This window comes from Oryctolagus cuniculus, chromosome 2 (genome assembly GCF_964237555.1).
Source record: "Oryctolagus cuniculus chromosome 2, mOryCun1.1, whole genome shotgun sequence".
NCBI classification, from domain to species: Eukaryota; Metazoa; Chordata; class Mammalia; order Lagomorpha; family Leporidae; genus Oryctolagus; species Oryctolagus cuniculus.
Window position 1 is genome coordinate 163205833 of NC_091433.1, and position 21020 is coordinate 163226852.

A 21020-nucleotide genomic window follows, 5' to 3' on the forward strand; every position below is an offset into this window, starting at 1 on the left:
CTCATATATGGAACAATTACTACAACTAAATGAATTCTTGGAAGAGATTTCCATTTGAAAGAAAAAAAACCCTTAAACATGCAGTTAAGAATAATAGCTAGATACAAAGGGTGGGAAATCAGGCTCATCCCAGACTTTTACTTTGTATTCTCACATGTTAGGAGGAAGTTAGGCAAGGGTACACAGAATTCTAAAGGGCAAAATTTATAATTCCAGATTTATGCCCAGCTCTTACAACTCTCTGCTGTGAGAAGAAACTCAGTTCAAAGTAACTTAAGTGGCAATAAATGAATATATTGACTCACAAAACTTCTAAGGCAAGTTTAGGTCAGCTAGATCCAAGGGCTCAAATAATGTCATTCTCCCTCTGTCTTCCTCCCCACCATGAACCCCACCAAGTCCTACTCTATTCTGCTTCTGCTTTTCTTTCCAGAGTGGCTTTGTTTTCTCTCACCATAAGTATACTCCTTCCAAATCCCAGGAAATCTGGCCAATTCAAAGCCTGGGTTTTTTAAACTCATGATTCAAATAGAAGACAGACTCTGCACCCATGAGATTTAAAATCAAGTGAAATTCTCTGGTTGCCTCTACTCAGATCACGTCTCGTCAACAGACAAGGGGCTAGACCAATATTGTTCAGGCCTGGGTAACTCACCACTGTTCCTGCCAGGTGATATGCTATGATTATCAGTTCCACAAAAATCTAATGAGATGGCAGAAAGCCAGTTCCTTCACAGAAGAAAAGAAAAGTAGATAGACAATGAGCAAAAATATCAACTATGCTTCCAGCCATATCAGCTGAATATACACTCTTACACATCTCTTCACATATAATTGCATCACCCTCACTTCAAAGATAAACAACCCAGAGCCACATCCAGTCACCAACCCATTTCTACAGCCAGTATCTCTGGCCGATGCACACAGCTCTCACATGCAGATATAGTTCTTCTTTGTCCAACAACCTGAAGTTTAAATGATCAGTTTCATAATCTCTTTCAATTTCATTAGGAAGAGGAGAGGAAACAGGATATCTTCAATGAAAACTCTTTAGAAAGGCTGACATGATGTGTGAAACAGCATGTACCATTCCCTGCAGAACAGCACAGCAAGGATTTGCATCTTGACAGTGCCACCAATCTGACCGCCCCAGGCTTTGCCCTGTGAACAGATGGCCCAAATTCATTACTCTGGAAGCTGTGCCTGAAATACATAAATTTTAGAAGGGAGTCCCTTCCAGAAGTCCCCCCACCCCCCAATCTTAGCATCCCTCTTACCTTTGGTCTTCCTGCCTTAAAAAATTAGCAACCTCTAGCTTCCCTGGGCTGGTAATTCTCTAGCACTTCACCCTTAGGTTAGAACCCTAGTCAGCTACTCTCTGCGCCTTTTTTTTTTTTTTGTGCATCAACACCACCAGAGATCTTGTCATGTTCTTGATTAAGGGCCAGATTCTTTTGCATATCTGTCCCTTCACAACAGGTTTTAAGACTTCAGCTAAATTCCACCTAGATGACTCTGGCTGAGGTGGTAAGACTGAGCTAATCTAGCCCTGTGCGCAGGCTGACTCCATTGTGTGGCTGTTTACTGTGGAATGAACTACCTTCACCAACAGCAAGTTCTCAGCAGGATAGTCTGGGGAAAGATTTAATGGATCAGGCTTGTGTCTTAAATTCCTCCTGAGTTCCACTCACATCCCCTGCTGTGTCTCCCACCTCCCAGCCTCCATCAACACTACCTTCTTCTTGAGGCTGGGATAGTAGTTTTTGCAGTTCCATGAAAGGCATGATCATCTGACCCACAACAGTCCTGGATTATTGCTCAGATCCAGATGAGGGAAAAGCATCTCTTAATGAAGTTATATACTGCTTTCTTTCTGCTTTCAGAGGGATCAATTTATACTGAAGCTTTTTCTTTTCTTGAAAGATGTGCAAGAAGCAGACAATATCCTGAAATTTTTTATGATTTCTCTAAAGCTTTAGCTTTAGTCATGTGATCTGAGTCCAAAGAAATGACAAGTGGCTATTTAACCATGTTTCAGAATAGCACAGCAAAGATTGTCAACTTTCCTGCCCTTGGTGTAGGAGTTTTCACCATCACATGCTACATTCATGCTCAACCAGTTCCTGACTGTAGAGTCTGCTTCTAGTGATGGCTTACTCCTACTACCAATTCTAGATTACTTTCAGTTGTAAAGGAAAAAAAAAAAAGGAACTACTTTAAGACAAAAAATAAAAAGGAAACTTTTAGCTGTGTGATTGGAAGGTCCAACAGTAAGACTCAAACTTCAGTGGACCAAGGTTTTCAAATCTTCAGGGCTCATTTTCACTTTCCTTCCTTCCTTCCTTCCTTCCTTCCTTCCTTCCTTCCTTCCTTCCTTCCTTCCTTCCTTCCTTCCTTCTTTCTCTGTACCTCTTGGATATGTTTGTTTCTTTTTTTTTTTTTTTTATGTTGGCCTCATTCTCTCCCCCAGTAGATAAATTCTGTTGCTATGAAAAGAAAGATGGCTGTTGAATATGGCTCAGAATCCACATATATTTTTAAAAACATTTACTTTTTTATTTGAAAAGCAGAGTGTCCAAGAGAGAGGAAGACACACAAAGAAAGATCTTCTAACCATGGTTGCTCCCCAGCTGCTCACAACAGCAGCGATAGTCAAGACCAAAGCCCAGAGCTACAACTGCCATCCAGGTTTTCCATGTGGATGGCAGGAATCCAAATACTTGGGCCATCAAACAGGTTCCAACTGCTGGTTGACTTCCCAAATGCCCACCACAGTTAGGCTAGGTCAGGCTGAAGTCAGGAGCCAGGAATTACATCGAAGTCTCTCACATGGGTGGTAGGAATCCAATTACTCAAGCCATGACTTCTGCCTTCCAGGGTCTGCATTAACAGGAAAGTGGTGTCAGGAGCTGGAGGCTGGTATCAAACCCAGACACTCCAATATGGGACTTGGGCATCACCTGTTAGGTCAAACCACTCATCCCATGAGACACTGTGAACAGGTCATTACAATGAACCAGATCCAGATATGCACCTCTGAAGTGATACTTGTACCCAAAATGCATGAGTTGGGAGAGAAAAGATTGTTTAACTAAAAACCTGTGTGGAAAAATACAGTAAATGTTCTATCACACTGCATATTTGTCCTCTGTACTTGAGACATTCGTAAATATTCGTGGGAACAGAAAATATACTATCTTTTGTCTTTTTTGAAAGATACTTAAAGAAGAATTCCAGCAAACCAAATAACATACCAAAATTTATATAAGAAAAGATATTCTGGATACTGAAATACTATTAAAATACTTGCTTTCCTTGAGTTTGATCTTAAACTTGGAAATCAGATTTTATTTGTGCTTTCACATAAACCTTGCCATCCTGGCCTTCTTCTTTGGCTCCTTTCCCAATTCCAGGACCTGACTCTCAAGTTACATTCTTTCTAATACATTTCTGGTGGTATCTCTTCTTGGTTTTGACTAGCTAAACAATAATTAGCACACAGACACTAGCATGGCTAAAATGAATACTGACAACACCAACTGCTGGTGAGGACATGAAGCAACAGGAATGCTGGTGACAACATGAAGCAACAGGAATTCTCATTAGTGGTTTGTGGAAATGTAAAATGGTACAGCCACTTTGAGAGAAGGTTTGGCAGTTTCTTGTCAAGCTAAGCATATCATCCAGCAATAGCACTCCTAGATATTTATTCAAATGAGTTGAAACCTTATAGGCACATAAAAACCTCTGCACAAATGTTTATAGCAGTTTTATTCATAATTGCCAAAACTCAGAAGCAATCAAGATGTCCTTGAAAATGTTAATGGGTAAACAAACTGTGATAGACTGATACAATAGAATATTATTTCTCAATTAAAAGAAATGAACTATTAAGCCACAAAAAAGATGGAAGATCCTTAAACACATATATTGTTAAATGAAAGAAATCTGCAACTATCTGACATCTAGAAAAAGCAACACTGTAGAGACAGTAAAGAAATCAGTGGCTACCAGGCATTTGAGGTAGAGAAGGAAGTAATGATTAGATGGATCCCAAGGGATTTTTAGGACAGTGAAATTTTTCTGCATGATACTGTGACCATGGATACAAGGAATTATGCATTTGCAAAAATCAGTAGAACTACACAAAGCAGATTGAGCTTCAATGTAAACTATAGATTTTTAATTAATAATAATATATAAATATTGGTTTATCAGTTGCAACAAATGTATCATTCCAATGCAAGATGTTAACAATAGGTATTTATGAGAACTTTTCAGTATTTTTGCTCACTTTATGGAAACCTTAACAGCTCTAAAAAGTAAAGTCTAAAAAACCTTAAACTGCTCTATAAATTAATCACTTTAAAAACAGAACAAAACCATAGTTAGCTGAAGTGCCAGAAACAAGGAAGAGCTCAGAAACAGCAAAGGGGCACACATATCAGTCTAAAAAGAGCCTCTCCGTAGCCAAATCAGATCAACTTCTATAACAAAATAAATATCATACTGGCTTGCAACCCAAATAGTAAGTCTATAACTGATATAATGTTGGATTGTAACCCAAATAAAAAGTCCATAACTGATATAAACAAATGCCTAAATATATCAGTAAACATGGGAAAAGGACAAATCTGCCTTCCAGAATACTTCAAATTAATAAATAAACAGGGGAATGCACATTTGGCACAGCAATTAAGACACCACTTGAGATGCCCTCATTCCACATCAGAGTGCTGGGATCAAGTTCTGGCTCCATTCTAGATTCAACATTCCAGCTAGTGCACTTCCTGGGAAGCAGCAGGTGATGGCTCAAGTAAATTGGGTCACTGCCCTCACCTGGGAGACCCAGACTGATTCATACACTGAAATCTAATCCCCAGTGTGGTAGTATTAAGGGGCAGAGCCTTTGGGAGGCGATTAGGTCATGGGAGTAGAGCCTTAATGAATGGGGATTAGTGCCCTTATAAAGGAGGGTCTAGGGAGGAAGCCTTTAGCATAGGGGTTAGGATGCCCTTGTCCCACACTGGAGTGCCTGAGTTCAATTCCGAGCTCTAGCTCTTGACTCCAACTTCCTGACAATATAGATCCTGAGAAGTAGCAGTGACTACTCAAGTAATTGAGTTCTTGCCTCCAACTTGGGAGACCTGGATTATGTTCAAGCTCCAATTTATGTTCTGGCTCCAACTCCAGCTGTTGTAGGCATTTGAGCAGTTGATAAAACAGCTTGCTCACTCTCTGTCTCTCTCAAATTAAAAAAAAAGTGGCCCAGGGGCTACAGCTGTGGTAAAGTCGCAGGTAAAGTCACTGCCTGCAGTGAAGCATCCCATGAGTGCCGGTTTGAGTCCCCAGCTGCTCCACTTCCAATCCAGCTCCCTGTTAATGTGCCTGAGAAAGCAGAGGAAGATGGCCCAAGTCCTTGGGGCCCCCGTACCCAAGTGGGAGACCTGGAAGAAGCTCCAGGCTCCTGGCTTCAGATCAGCCCAGCTCTGGCTATTGCAGTCATTTGGGGAGTGAAACAGTAGACGGAAGACCTCTCTCTTTCTGCCTCTGCCTCTCTGTAATTCTTTCAAATAAATAAATAAATCTTTTTTTTTTAAAGAGGACTAGAGATTTCATTTGCTTGTTTTTACACCTTGTGAGGATGCAATGAGAAGGTGTCACCTATGAACCATGGAAAGGGCCCTCTCCTGACACAGAATCTGTTGGCATCTTTATCTTGGACTTCCCAGCCCCCAAAATCACAAGAAATGGATATTTACTGTTAGAAGGCATTCAGTCTATAACATTTAGTTATAGCAGCCTGAACAAACCAAGACATTATCTCCTCATTGCCCTTAGGAAAAGACCCTGCTTCCTTGGCACAGCTGACAAGGACACAGCAACCAAACTGGCCTGGTTTCATCACCAGACACATTTCTCATCCCTCACCACCTCATCCTCGCTTTCAGTCACTGCAGACCCCAAGCCTTTCCCCTCTGTTTCTTTCCTGGAACACCTTTATCCACCTTGTTGCCCAGGCTGCTCAATCCTTGAGTTCACAGCTTACTCATTTGTGAATTCATTCATGGATTCCATGCATACTGCAGAATTTTGCTGAGCTTCTATTTCATGCCAAGACTCTGAGGATCATTGGTGAGTGAGACAGACTAGGTCCCTATATCCTCAAACTCCTAGTAGAAAACACATGGCACATTCTTTTGAGGGGAGCTTAAGGAAGGATAATTCAGGACAGTGTGTGCAGGGTATGAAGGAACCCCAGGGATTCTCACAGTGGACAGCACTACACCACTGAACTAGAAGGGTGGTGGCAGAGTTGGGGGTGGGGCAGTTAGTGGAGGTTGGAGAGGCTTGTGGAAAGGCCACCAGATGGGACTTGGGACTTTCAGTCAAAACCACAGCCATCCTTATGGATCCATGGGGGAGGATCCAGATGAATTCTTCTGTCTTGCACTACATTAGCAAACCCAACCTGATTCTAGCAGTAAGGACTGTTGACATAATCCAGTGTTGCAGGACAAAGAGCAGGATACAGAGTAGAGAAGGGTGGAGCATGCATTTGAACGGACAAACCTTGCTCTCACAAAGCACGCATTCCACTAGAGGAAGACAAGAGACATAATAATAGCTAACATTCAGTGACCCAGGCACATTCATAACAGCCCGCGTAATCTTTACAATAGCTAAAGAATCCCAGTTTACAGAGGAGAAAGTTAGGGGCACAGAGATATAGGAAATTTGTACAGGTTGCAGAGTTAAGTGGAAGAGCTGGTTTCAGATCCAGGAAGTCTGGCTTCCTAGAATAGGCTCCTAGTGACTCTGCTAGACCGCCTTTCAAGCTAGATATTTTCCAAGAACAGCAATGGCAGGCAAATAAGAAAACAAATTGGGATAGGGAGGCAGAGCAAGAAGATTACAGGGGGTGGGAATAAGTGGAAGGAGAGTACTACATCTGCTAGATGGTCTTGAAAGATTTTTCTAAGAAAATGACATTTAGGCTGGGACCTGAATGGGGAAAAGGAAGCAGTCATGCAAAGAGCAAACCTGGACATTAGGAAAATAGACACAAAGGTCCTAATGCCAGCCTGGCATACCCTAAGGCACCAAATCAGCCTCGTGGCTAGAGACTCATAAGCAAAGGGAGATATGTAAGAAAATTAAGCTGGAAAGATGGACAAGAGCCAGGGAATGAAAACAACTGCAGGTTGTTAAGCAGGGAAATGAAATAATGAGATTCGTGTGTTTAAAAGATGGTTGTGGATACTAGGAAAAGAAAACAATGGGAAAGGGGCCATAGTAGGTTAAGCTTCTGCCTGTGGTACTGGCATCCCATATGGGTGCTGGTTCTAGTCCCAGCTGCTCCACTTCCAATCCAGCCCCCTGCTGATGGCCTGGGAAAGCAGTAGAAGAGGGCCCAAGTGCTTGGGCCCCTGCACCCTCGTGGGAGACCTGGAAGAAGTCCTGGCTCCTGGCTTCAGATTGGCCCAGCTCCTGGCTTCAAATCAGCCCTGCTCCAGCCATTGCAGCCATTTTGGGGGAGTATATCAACGGATGGAAGACCTCTCTCTCTGTCTCTGTCTCCATGTCTGTAACTCTGCCTCTCAAATAAATAAATCTTTAAGGAAAGAAAAGAAGACAATGGAAAGGGTGATAGACACAGGAAGACTAGTTAAGAGACTATTGTAGTTACTTCGACAATAGATGATAATGGTTTGAACCAGGCTGGCAGTGGAGTAAAGAGAAGTAGGCAGATTCTGAGTGTTTTATGCAGAAGAATCGATGGGAATTGTTGACATAGTGGATGTAAGGAAGATGAGAATTTCCTGAGAAAAATGACTAGGAAAATAACAAATGGGGAAGGGGACGCAGGGATAAAAAGTCAGCATTTCTCATCTGTATTCATTCTGAAGTCCCTCCTAAACACCCCAGAGAAATGTTGAGAGGACAATCAGGTCAGCAGTAAGGTGTTCAATAACAGCTACGGCGCCAAAGATAGAAATTTGAGAGTTACTAAGTACACATAACAGTTGTACTAATTTCGTTTAAGAAATCATTTAATTGTTGTTTTTAAAAAATCCTTGTTTTCCAAGTAAGGAATGAGATATTCCAAAAACATTATATTGTACACGTGAGAAATAGTGTGGTGTGTAAATCCCTAGAGAATAAGCATGGGGATACTTCTTCCACTGTGAGGAGGAGGAGGAAGAGGATATAGCTGATCAGTCTATGGATTGGGCAGTGGGGAAATGAAGGTGTCCCTGACAGCACTATTGTCTTCTCAGTGAAAGTTAGTCTATACTTACACCAGCAGGCCTTCAGGGAACCCCCAAACTGAGTCCCCTCTATCATCCAAAAGAACATCCATCCTGGAGTCTATTCTGGCTGCCATGGTCGAAATACATGGGCAGAATTTCTAAGTTATGTGGCTAAGTTATGGAGAATATGAAAAGAGGGGTGAATGTAGGGAGAAGGGAAGAATTATGACAAACAGCCCCTACACGCACCGGGGAAGTGACAGATTCTCTTTAATCCCCTGAGGACATAATCAAGGCACTGGAGACACCAAATCTCACTTTCTCAATCAGTTTCATTTTCTCCCTTTCTTACAGAGGTCATGATGGGAGTGAGGGCGATCAACCATTCCAGTGTATTTAGCACTGAGACGTTCCTCGGATGCAGAATGTTCAGTGTTAAAATCAGAACAGGCCTACCTCCCTCCTCCATGTAATTGAGAATCATGTACTCTTGAGAGAATGGGCAGACCAATCCCCAAAAAATTTAAAAAATAGCAAAGAAATCTGATTAATAGAACTTTCTCAAGAAAACACAAAGCCACATTTAAATACTAACTAAACAATGGCAAAAAAATTTAGTGGAACTATAAATAAAAACTCAGGAAGGATAGGAAATGAGTGCAAAATGAATATTACCAGTGAAAGACAATGAAGGTTTTTGTCATTGTTGTTGAAAAGTAAAAATATAAAGCAATAAGACTCACAGTCCTGGGGAATCAAGGCTCTATGGTACAATTGAAATGCAATTGCAAAAACAATGGCAGAAGAATCACATCAAAAAGAAAACTCATCACAGGAAAGAGGAATGGAGCAACACGGGAGAGGGAAAATATGAACATACTGTATCTGGCAAAATTAATAAGCAACTGTTATTATATAAGTATTCATACTATTTAATGTCTTGCAGATGTGATTATAGATTTGCTGGGACATAGTAAGCATGCTAAGTAAATGTAAGGTATTATTATTAAAAAAAAAAAAAACAGTGGATGATATTAACTGCAATCCCCACTGAAATTGCAAGCTTCCAGGAAGATATTATCTACAAAAAAATTCAGTGCCCACAACATCCCCACAGCTAGGTGGGGGTTAGCAGATGAAAAATAAACATCTATCTCTTTGAGCTCTCCTGTGAATTGAAAGAGATTGGCTGGCTGGACAGTAATCTGGTGAGTTTCAGGATGGATGTTCAGGGACTGAATTCTCCGGCTTATGATTGCTTCACAAAGTTTCTCTAGGGGAGCAGGGCCAGTTTAAACAAGGCCTTTGCCCAAGCAACTGACCCTCCAGCTCTGGTACTTGTAACCATGGTGCACCTATGCTGCCGCTGTCCACTCAGCTCCCTTCTATCCCTCATCCAAAGAGCTGACAATGCACAAAGACCACAGGGGGAGCTGAGGTCGCTGTGTGTTTAGATCAGTTCTGCAGGACACAGCAAAATCTGAAATGGATTGTGACCTGCTGATAATCTTTCACAGCTAACCAAGTGATCATTGATTAAAAATAGCTCTGAACATGTATCGCACATCTATTTCAGGCCTCGTTTTATTTGGAATGCAAATCCTGCTGGAAGCCAGAGCTCCAAGAGCAGCAGCTGGAAATCTACTCAGACATTCTAGCCAATTCTCGTCAAGCCCAGTTGGCAAAATTAATGCCATTCTGTGGTCTAAGTGAAGGAGAGATTTTTAATTATGCCTCACTGCCCAGCGGTTTCTATTATGGACACATCTGGACTGAAAGGCTCATTTGAAATCCCCAATCTCACTGCTTCCCGGAGTCTAAACCAAGTTGAAAAATTGATTTGTGATGAGGAGAGGGCCGTGCATGCAAACTGCCTGACCCGAGAGTCCAGGTAGATGCTAATGAAAGTCTGCCCTAGTTTCAAAGGCTCTTTTATGCCTGCACTGCTCATATTTTCATCAGTGCTGCTTACCTGTTCCTAAAAGGCAGTGTTTGGATATGCTTCTCCGTAAATAATAAATAAAACACACACATTCATCCCTGCACCTCAGGGCTGAAGAGTTGAGTTTCTACAGTGCCCCCAAACACCACAGGCTGTAATATTTTCATCTGTCTTGAAGGAAGGCGAGCTAGGACCTTGTCTGTTTGAACAGAAAGCCTTTCAAGGAATGTCTATGTCTGGCATCGAGAGACACAGCTATTTGTTTGGAGGAAAACTTCCCTGCAAATGATTTCTGACTCTTGTTTGGGCAGTGAAAATGATTCAGAAAAGGCTGTGCTGTGGGAGGGAGGTACCATCTTTGAGATGAGAATTGAAACAGATCTTGTCAAAGACAGGTCGGCCCCTCAAATGCTCCCGGGCCTTAATTTTACCAAACTGACCCCTTTCCTTCCTTCCCTTCTTTTTTCACTAGGCTACTTTTATCTTTTATTTATTTTTAATTGGCATAATAAATGCACATTCTTGTGTTTATGGGGTACAGTATGATAATTCAGTGTACACATACAATGTGTAATGACCAGATCAGATAATTTCTCTCTCCTTAAACATTTCTTTGTGTTCTGAACCTTAGAATTCCTTCCTTCTTTATAAAATAGCTGATCAGTTACTGTGAACTGCAGTCTCCCTGCTGTGTTGGAACCCATTCCTACCATCTCAGTGTGTTTCAGTGTCTGATATCCAACCTTCTGAGCCTCTGGCAAACACTCCTCTACTCTCTACTTCTATAAAACGAACTTTCTTAGCTTCTACATATGAGTGAGAACATGCAGTCTTTGTCATTCTGTGAAAAAACATTTATCTATGTATTTGCAAGGCAGAGAAATAGAGGAACAGATGGAGAGGGAGAGGGAGAAAGTGGGGGCGGAGGGATATCTTCTGCCCATTGGTTTACTCCCCAAATAGCCACAACAGCCAGGTCTGAGCCAGGACAAAGCCAGGAGCCAGGAACTCCACCTAGGTCTCCCACATGGGTGAAAAGATCCCAAGAACTTGAGCCATCACCTATTGCTTCCCAGGGTGCACATTCGCAGGAAGCTGTATCAGAAGCAGAGGAACTTGAACTCAAATCATGCACTACAATACAGCATGTAAGCATCCCAATGGGGTTACTTAACTGTGGCACTAGATGCCCACTTTTTTTTTCTGATAGTAGAAATTCTGGCAAAGGAAGATTATTTGGAATAGGGGGGTGAGAAGCAGCCCTCCCCAAAGGAAAGCAGTATTGTGAAGGACACTGAAAATAAACTCTACTAGAGACCTTATTCATTTTGCCTGGAAATACCCTTGCTTATTCCATTCTAATGTGCATAAACTACTTGGTTGATGGATCAGCTTTATAGAAATCAGACTTTGAAAAGATTGAGGAAAATCAATCAGCTGAGGAACTTGAAAATTAAAGGGAGCAATATATAAGCTTGATTTTAAAAGGCCTCCGAGCAGCAAGGGCTGCTGGGCGACGAGTCAGTGAATGCAGGCAGTCATGCATCTCCATCCCTGGGAAGCACTGAAGCCGTCTAATTCGTTTCTGACAGTGGTGCTAGAGATGACATTTTTGCCTGAGGAAAGCATTGGAACTAGATTAAGGTAGTGGGCCATTCCAGCTCTAAAGTTCTTCCAGCTCTCGATTCTGTTACAGGAACTACAGTCAATTTGGTATCACAATGGCCAAAGCAGGAACACAGGTACCCACCACTCACAGGATCAGGGAGCCAGGCCATGGCTCCGCTGTACCTTTTGGAACTGCCTGGGGATCAAAGAAAAGATGATCTCAAACTTACCTTGTCTTAGGGGCAGGGTCACTGTTTAGGACTCCTGGCTCCAGAACCTACTTCAGCTGGAGCTTCCCAAAGTCTGTGATATAAAAGATTGTGATTTTAGGAAGCACCTCTTGAGTTTCTCTCCCATTAAAACAAATGCTGACACAATGAAGGGTGCTTCCAACTCTAGAGAACCAAGTCAAGGAAGGAATAGACTGGTTGGGGGTCAGATATGGAAGACAGGTGGAAACAAGAACTGCTCTAAAGTCTTTTATCTTTAGAGCCTGGGTTCAGAAACCTAACAGAAGGAGGATGTTACCATGGAAGGAGTGAGCACTTTCAAAACCCACTTCCATTGCAAGATCTTCAGCACTAATACTCAGTACTAATATTTTCCGAGCCTCAGTTTTTCCTTGAAGTTAAATGAGGTTAGTAACACTTCTTTTAAGGAATTGTGTGAGATTAAATTAGATAAGATGTAGAGGAAAAAGAAAAAGCTAGGCTCAGGGTAGGCGTTCTGTAAATGTGTGTAAATGTGATCTATTCTTGATGCAGTGGTTCTCACCCACACCTGCGGATTAGAATCACGTGGAGAATCTTCCAAAGCCTTCTTATGTCAATAACTTCCCTTTCCTGAAGAACCTGATGGAATTCCCTGGGATAAGATTCAGTCATCAGGACTTCAATTTTTTTTTAAGGAATAATTACCCAAAATATCAGAATGAATATCATCCTTGGGACTGACATTTTCTAATATAGTTTAGGCAAACATTTTACTTCTCTGGGCTTTGATTCCTTAATTATTAAAAAAAGAGAGAAGTAATATTTTCATCTTATATGTTTGTTTTGAATATTGGATGAGATACATTTTGTAAAGTTCCCAAAAGAATAACTGACAATTAGTAAGCACTCAATGAATATTCATGTCTCTCCCTTTCTTTTCTATCACTAGTCAGGAAACAAGATGTGCCAAAATATTAATATATAAATAAGGACAACAGACATTAAATACCACCAACCAGACTTGAATGTAAGATAATTACTTTAGACCTCAGGCAAAACTGTCTTAGTTATCTTTTGCTAGAATATGGGGTTAAATCCTAAGGGAGGGATGGCAAATATGATATACACTTATGCCATTTCTCTTTTGCATGTTCATGGCAGACATCACTAATCAATTACATCCCTCTTTCCTATTGAGCCTAGATAAGGCCACACAAACCTCTACTAACAATCAGAGCCAGGATATGTATTGGAACAAATCTGCCATCCTATTGCAGGTCATAGGCTGCCATAAGCCTACAAATGAGTCTTATTTCAGAAATGATTAAGTGAGTTCCTCAGTGAACAAGAAGCATGTGGCCAGAGACAGAGGCAGACATCCAGGGTACCCCGGGTCTGTGCAATCTGATCCATACTAAGCCAAAAATCTGTGCTTTCTGTTAAGTGCAGGAAATGCAGGGAGAGAAGCAAACACCAAGCTAAAATCAAAGATATGGTGCTTGTGTGGTGTTTTGGGCACTCGAGGTGTGCCTACCACCCACAGTTTCCAGAAAGTCTATTTTCAAAAGCCAGATTATTTCTCTGATTTAAGAAATGTGAAACTAACTGTTGCCACATTTCTTCCCTAAGGCAAGAGGCAAAGGCTCTGATGAGAAAGACCCCATGAAGCTTAAGTCAGTGGATGAAAAGTTGACATTGGTTCCTGCAGGCTTGTCATGGCTGAGACCTCCTGAATGTCAAGGCCAGAGGACTGGTGTGGGTGGCAGGGATCCTCACCTGCTGTGCCCTCCAAAGGACAGCCAACACTTCTGCAAACGATGCTTTCTGCTAAAACTCCTTATTATTGATTAACCCTTATCATTTCTCCGACTTTTGGCTAAGATCAAGTGTATTGATTAACCCCTTTGCAGGCAGTAAATGTGATCACTTGTTAATATTAGTAGCATCTGCCTCTGCTGGGCAAAATCGTGATGGGTTTGAGCTGAGTTCACTGCAGGCACAGGTTATAAATTCTGATAGTCTTTTTTAAAAAGGTTTTTATGGGACTTTAAATAAAATTTTAACTTGCTACATACAATCTTTCCTCTTTTTTTTAATGCTGAGTGCTTTTTCTGCCTAAAGACTTGAGAACAGAGGCTAGGAAACAACTACTGCAAAAGATGTGGAGGACTGGTTCTGCAGTGTTATGTTTTTACCACGTCACCTGCTAAATGGTCCCTTCACTTCTCTTGTCAGCACTGAAAAGCCAGGACAGCAGCTGAAACGACAAGGAAGAGAGGGATTAAGGCACTCATGCGGAGGCATGGACAGTCCAGACCAAGATATGCAACATGGAGCAGGTGAGACACAAGTCAGACAGGAAACAGGATGTGGAGATGGAGGGGGGGCAAAACATTTTGGGGGACTGAGCAGATAAATATGGTGCAGAAAATATGAGCCAAAATTGTCATTGCCAGAGAAAGTATTTTATAGACTACAAAGGGAAACGCTCTAGAAAGGACCTTTAAGAGTTTGTTTGGAATCAAGGTATCAGTATGACTGTATGCTTTCATTATGTGTGTATATATGTGGGTGTCATACATATACAGAGACAGATATAGAAATGGGTATTTTTCTGATGTGTGCATGTATATATTCACATATATTGGTAGACAGACATGAAAAATGTATGCATTTCCTAGCTCTGTCCCATTGGGTGGGCCTAAAACTAAAAGCGCTGATAACCTAGAAGCAATTAATACATGGAGTACCCAACACGTGGCATCTAAATGCCATCCTTTATTAAAAGAAAGCAGGGATCCTTGGGAAAATGACTGATTTCAGGGCTTCAGTAGGTAATGTATAAGTTGAATTTGAAACACAGTCTTGTGCCAAAGAACAAGGGAATGGTCAATGAGCTATGAGGACAGGTCAGAAGGCCGAGAAGGCAGCCCAAAAGGGTCAAATTTGGAGAATGTTAAGCATAAAAAAGATAACAATGAGTTCCACCCTTTGAATAAAATTGGGATCCATATATCCATATTGACATGAATCAATGAGTGAATGCCTGATGGAGAAGGAAAACTCTTTTATACAGAAGAATGCCAACTAATACAACTGGACGAAATCATGGAAAGTGACACTCATAACTTGGCAACCTACCTAAAAGTGATTGATTCCATCAGTGGCCCATGGTTGGGAATTTGACAACGTAATATTGACTAATCTCAGAATATGTACCTATAAAACACTAATCAATTACGACAGGCAAAATATTGCATTTACAGTGGGGATACCTGGCAAGGTAACATGTGCCTCCAGGTGTGAGGCACTGAGAACAGAGCAAAGCTTCTGTAGCTTTGCTGCTAAGAACACAGACCTGAGGATGGCCACAAGGAAACATCTGACAGATCCAGTCATCCGACAGATTGAAAGACCTGTACTCTTTTAAACTGTCAAGGATCCGAAATATGGGGATAGAAAGAGGAGCTATAGCAATTTGAATGACTGTGAGGAGATGTGGAATCTCAGTGCAATGCATGTTCTTGGAGAGCATCCTGGCACACAAAGGAAAAAGAGGAATTTGGGAATGGTTGGCAAAATGTGAATGGGGCCTATGAACTGGATCATATTAAACATTAATAGCCTGATACAGAGGTTCTGGAGGAAAGGGTCCTTGTTTGGGGGAAATACATACTGGAGGATGTGAGAATGAGGTCACATCACACATTCAGCTTCATCTCAAGAGTTTCAGAATAGACTGATAGGTATAAGTATAGAGAGAATGGGCAGTGAGTATCATAACTGGAGAAAATGGTGAAGAGGTGCAGGAGTTCTTGCATCTTTGAGATTATTTCCAAATAAAGAACACACACATGTATACACACATTCATTCATGGACATGCAAATTCAAACTATAGTGGATTACCTTTGACACCCACAAAAATGGGTAAATTAAAAAGACCACAACACCAAATGTTGGAGAGGAGTAAAGAAACTTAAACTCTCATACACTGTCAGTGGGAGTATAAAATGGTACAACCACTTTGGGAAAAGATCTGATAGTTTCAAAGAAAATTAAATGTATATATACCCTGTGATCCAGCGATTCTAATAATAGGTATTTTCCTAAGGGAAATGAAAATTTATGTCCATTAAAAAATGCTTATTCAGGGGCCAGCATTGTGGCATACTGGGCTAAGCCTCTGCCTGTGGCGTTGGCATCCCATTTGGGTGCCGGTTCTAGTCTCAGCTGCTCCTTTTCCAATCCAGCTGTCTGCTATGGCCTGGGAAGCAGTAGAAGATGGCCCAAGTGCTTGGGCCCCTGTACCCACATGGGAGACCTGAAAGAAGCTCCTGTTTCCTGGCTTCGGATTGGCCCAGCCAGCCCTCAAGGTTATTTGGGGAATAAACCAGCAGATGGAGGACCTTTCTATCTCTCCCTCTCTCTGTCTGTAATGCTACCTCTCAAATAAATAAATGTTTTAAAAATGCTTATACAAGAATACCCAGGAAATTTTATTCATGATAGCAAAAAATCAGGAACACTCCATCCATTAATAGGAAAATACATTATGCTATATTTATACACCATATTACTATTGTATAATAAAAATGAACAAAGCAATAATATAAACAATGACTTGGGTATATCCCAAAACCATTCCACTGAGTGAAAGAAGCCTTACATAAAAAGGATATTGTATCATTCCAGTTTTGAGAAATTCTTAGGACAGATGTTTATGGTAGAAAAAAAATCAGAAAAGTAGTTGCCTTGGGGAGGGAGAATTGGTATGGAGGTGGGGAAATGCCCCCAGGAAAAGACATGACTGCACTCTCAGGTACAGAAATGTTCTCTCTTGATAGAAATGTTCTTTCTTGATAGAAATGTTCTCTCTTGCCAGGGTTACTTAGATATGAGAATTAATCCAAACTTACCAAATGGTGCACCTAGGATTTATGCATTTCCTTGTGTGTAAATTTTACCAGGAAAGAGAAAGAACAATAAAAGATATTAAACTGTAGTTACTGATAGGCGTACTGATGTATTTAGGAAAGTGTATTGATGTTAGCAATTGCTTGAAATGCCTCCCAAAACTGAGAAGGATCAATGGACACCTAGAGAGGTAAATTCATATGTGTTAAAGCAAGCATCTCACAATGTTAGCTGTAGAATCTCGATGATAGATTTCTGAGCATCCCCTGTACATTTCTTTTATCTTTTCTTTACATTTAAAAATTTTCAAAATAAAATGTTGGTGGGAAATACATTAAAGAAAAAAATCTTTTTCTATGATAAAAGTGAGAGAGTTGTGGAGCTATTAAGGTGAAGTGAGTATAATGCCAATGGTTGGGTCAACAGAAAAGCCAGAACAAGCTGCACTGGGGTGTTTCTCCCTAGGGTGTGTCCTAAAAGAATGAGACACAGGGACACCTATGGGTTAGTTCTTACCATCATCCCAATGTTAGAGATCACATCAAATGATCACTCTTTTGATCACTGATCAGTAAACTACACCACCAAATCCACCTAACCATTTTTACTTTGTACCCTCAGTTAACCAAATTGCATGAGAAGATGTTGATTAATTGATTTAACTGAACAACCCTTCATTTCTACTCTAGGTCAGCAGTTGTTTACTGGAAAGTGTGTATCAGAATCAAATGTATTACCTGTCTTTGTTAGTTTGCTAAGTTGGTAATATATAACACATCGTACATAATACACTGCTACTTGCTTTTTGGGTTATTATATTTTTAGACATCTTCTGATGTCAATACATATAAATTGTCAAATGGAAAAATGATTGTTGAGAAAACTATTTTAGTTAATACTTATAAATAGCATAGAACAATGTGTGACACATAGTAATTGCTTAACCAAGATTAGCTGTTATTGGAAAGATGTTCCATAACTTGGATAACCTGCTGATAATCATGTAAATTGATTTCAGTTTTCCTTTGTATTGTATTTTTTTTAAGATTTATTTTATTTATTTGAAAGGCAGATTTAGAGAGAGAGAGAGAGAGAGAGAGAGAATCTTCCACCTGCTGGTTCATTCCCCAAATGGCCACAATAGCCAGGGCTGGGCCAGTCAAAGCCAGGATCAGGAGCTTTATCCAGGTCTCCCACATGGATGGAAAGGGTCCAAGCACTTGGATCATCTTGCACTGCTTTCCCAGGTGCATTAGCAGGGAGCTAGATTGGAAGTGGAGCAGACAGGACTTGAACTTGTGCCCATAATGGATGCCAACACTGAAGGTGGCAGCTTAACCTGCTGCACCACAATGCCAGCCCCCAGAAGTTGCATTTTAAAAATATCTCCAGGGGATTCAAATTTTAAAGTGAAATTTCAGAAACTCTGCTGTATAAATGATGCAGCAACAGATTCAATTACGTAAATTTGTGGGACCTAAAGTTCATATAATTTAGGAAGCCTTTATTTTTACCAAAAGAGAATGCAAAATTACAAACAAAAGCTGAATACAAACTGAATATTCTTTTACAATGAGGTAATAAATAATAATAAAATAAAGATTCCCCTTGACTTATGATGGGGTATGGCCCAATAAACCTCAGACACTGTAAATGTTCTAAGTAAAAAATGCATTTAACACACCTTATTCACCAAAAACCACTGCTTAGCCTAGCCTATCTTAAACATCTCAGAACACTTACACTGGACTTTAATTGAGTAAAATCATCCAACACAAAGCCCATTTTATTAAAAAAGTGACTATTTCATGTAATTTATTGAACTGAAAATGAAAAATAGAGTAGTTGTATGGGTATAAGAGACATAAATGGGCATTTGGTAGACATGATGGAAAACAAAAACATAAAACATAATATCCAAAACCCACTAGCAACACAGCATACTATAAAGTATCAGCTGTTTCCCTTCATGCTTGTGGGACTGACTGGGAGCTGCACCCATTGCCTCTGCCCAGCATCCTCAGAGAGGACTGGGCCACATATCACTAGCCCAGGGAAAGACTGGAAGTCCAGAATTTGACATCCTGTTTCTATTGAATGTGTGCATATTGCTTTCACACCATCATAAAGTCTAAAATTTCTAAGTTGAACTATTATATGTTGGGCACTATCTGTACAAATTTTTAAAAGCTGAAGAATACCAAAAAAAAAAAAAAAAATCACAAAATCCAGAAATAAAAAGAAAACATAATAAACTGCCTAATTCACTTTTATAACATTTTTCTAAATTTTTAGTTGTTTCTTTTTATTTTATTTTATTTTATTTTTTTGACAGGCAGAGTTAGACAGTGAGAGAGAGAGACAGAGAGAAAGGTCTTCCTTTTCCGTTGGTTCACCCCCCATATGGCCACTACCTACGGCTGATGTGCTGTGGCCGGCGCACTGCACCGATCCAAAGTCAGGAGCCAGGTGCTTCCTCCTGGTTTCCCATGTGGGTGCAGGGCCCAAGGACCTAGGCCATCCTCCACTGCCCTCCCGGGCCACAGCAGAGAGCTGGACTGGAAGAGGAGCAACCGGGGCAGAATCCGGCGCCCCAACCGGGACTAGAACCTGGGGTGCCAGCGCCACAGACAGAGAATTAGCCTAGTGAGCCACGGCACCAGCCTGTTTCTTTCTATAATTAAAAAAAAAAAAATGCCTCTGGGCAGGTGTTTGGTCTATAAAGCTGCCAGTTGGAGCATCTACACCTCCTACTGGAGTGCCTGGGTTCAAGTCTGGCACTACTCCTAAATCCACTTTCCTGTTAACGTGTAACCTCGAGGTAGTAAGTGATGGCTCAAGTGGTCAAGTCCTTGCCATCCACATGGGAGACCTGTAGTGAGTTTCCAGCTTCCAGCTGCAGCCTGGTCAAGCCCCAGCTGTTGCAGGTATTTCAGGGAGTGAACCAGTAGATGGGCGCTCTTTCTCTGCCTCTCAAATTAAAAGAAAAATATTATCTAATCTTTCTATAGAGAGACAAGAAAGATAATTCAGTCAGCCAGGAATAGTCATTGCCCAGTTCCCCTAACAGAAGTTAGGGTCCATTCTTCTGGGGGAGGGAATGTGAAGAGTTAGATAGTTAATAGGTAGTCAGGGTGGTCCTGGTGGAAATTTAGAGTGCAAAATGCTTTCTTTCCCCAAAAGTTATCTTTAGCAAGGTCAAAAGCCCCTGCCCCACTCCTTGGGAGCTTCCAGTCTTATCACAGAATAGCAAGATAGTAGTGACTTCATCTTTCTGAGCTCCCGGTTTACTGTCAAACAAATCAGGTAGCCCACCTTTCTGATAGGTCTTTATGCTTCATCCTGAGCAAGGCAGACAGGATAAAAGATTGCAAATCAGGTCTTTTGATGGGTAACTGGATGTCAATCTGATTATCAAGTCTTTTTTTCCCTCCAAAATTGTGCTTAAAAACCCCAATACCACCAGCCCTTGGGGTTTTGCCTCTCTTGGAGCCCCCTCCAGGCCACTCTGGCTGCAGCTCCCTTACTCTAATCTTGCTTTTCAATCTCTGTTTGTTTGCTTGGAAATTCTTCTTCCATGTAAGACAAAGAACCCGGGTACTATTTTCTCCACTGCCACTTTACTCATAAAACTGGCTGTTCTGCTTCTGATCCAACTCCCTGCTAGTGCTTCTGGGAAAGCATCAGAAAATGGCCCAAGTCATTGGGCCCCTGAACCCATGTGGGTTCAGCTCCTGGCTTTGTCTTGGACAGCACTGGCCATTGTGGCTAGTGGATGGAAGATCTCTCTCTCTCTCTCTCTCTCTCTCTCTCCCCCCCCCTTCTCTCTGTAATTTTACCTTTCAAATAAATAAACAAATCATTTTTAAAAGAAAATATTTATTGTTTATTATTGAATATTTAGAAAAGCTGTGTTTTCCAATTTCCAATTCAGTATAATGTTATGTTAAAAAATTCAGAATTTTGTCAAATTTGGGAGACTTCTAGCCCTTTTCTTTCATACAGGAGCTGTAATAATCATGGCATTTCAGGTTTCTCATCCTGCGGCTAATTTTGAATGCCCTTTGAATGGATGACACTCATTAGCC

The 21020-nt window shown here is 41.0% G+C and overlaps 1 long non-coding RNA gene across 2 annotated transcripts in view; it reads right to left on the reverse strand.

Annotated features, from left to right (window-relative positions):
* Positions 1-21020, reverse strand: part of LOC103347699 (uncharacterized) — a 235251-nt gene that overhangs the window by 15165 nt on the left and 199066 nt on the right. The window contains exons 6-7 of one of the 2 annotated variants that reach the window (XR_011386696.1): positions 14221-14274; positions 12036-12108 (exon numbers count right to left, since the gene is read on the reverse strand). This is a non-coding gene — a long non-coding RNA (uncharacterized lncRNA). The remainder of the gene's footprint in view (positions 1-12035; positions 12109-14220; positions 14275-21020) is intronic. The other variant, XR_007918274.2, reaches the window with a different exon arrangement.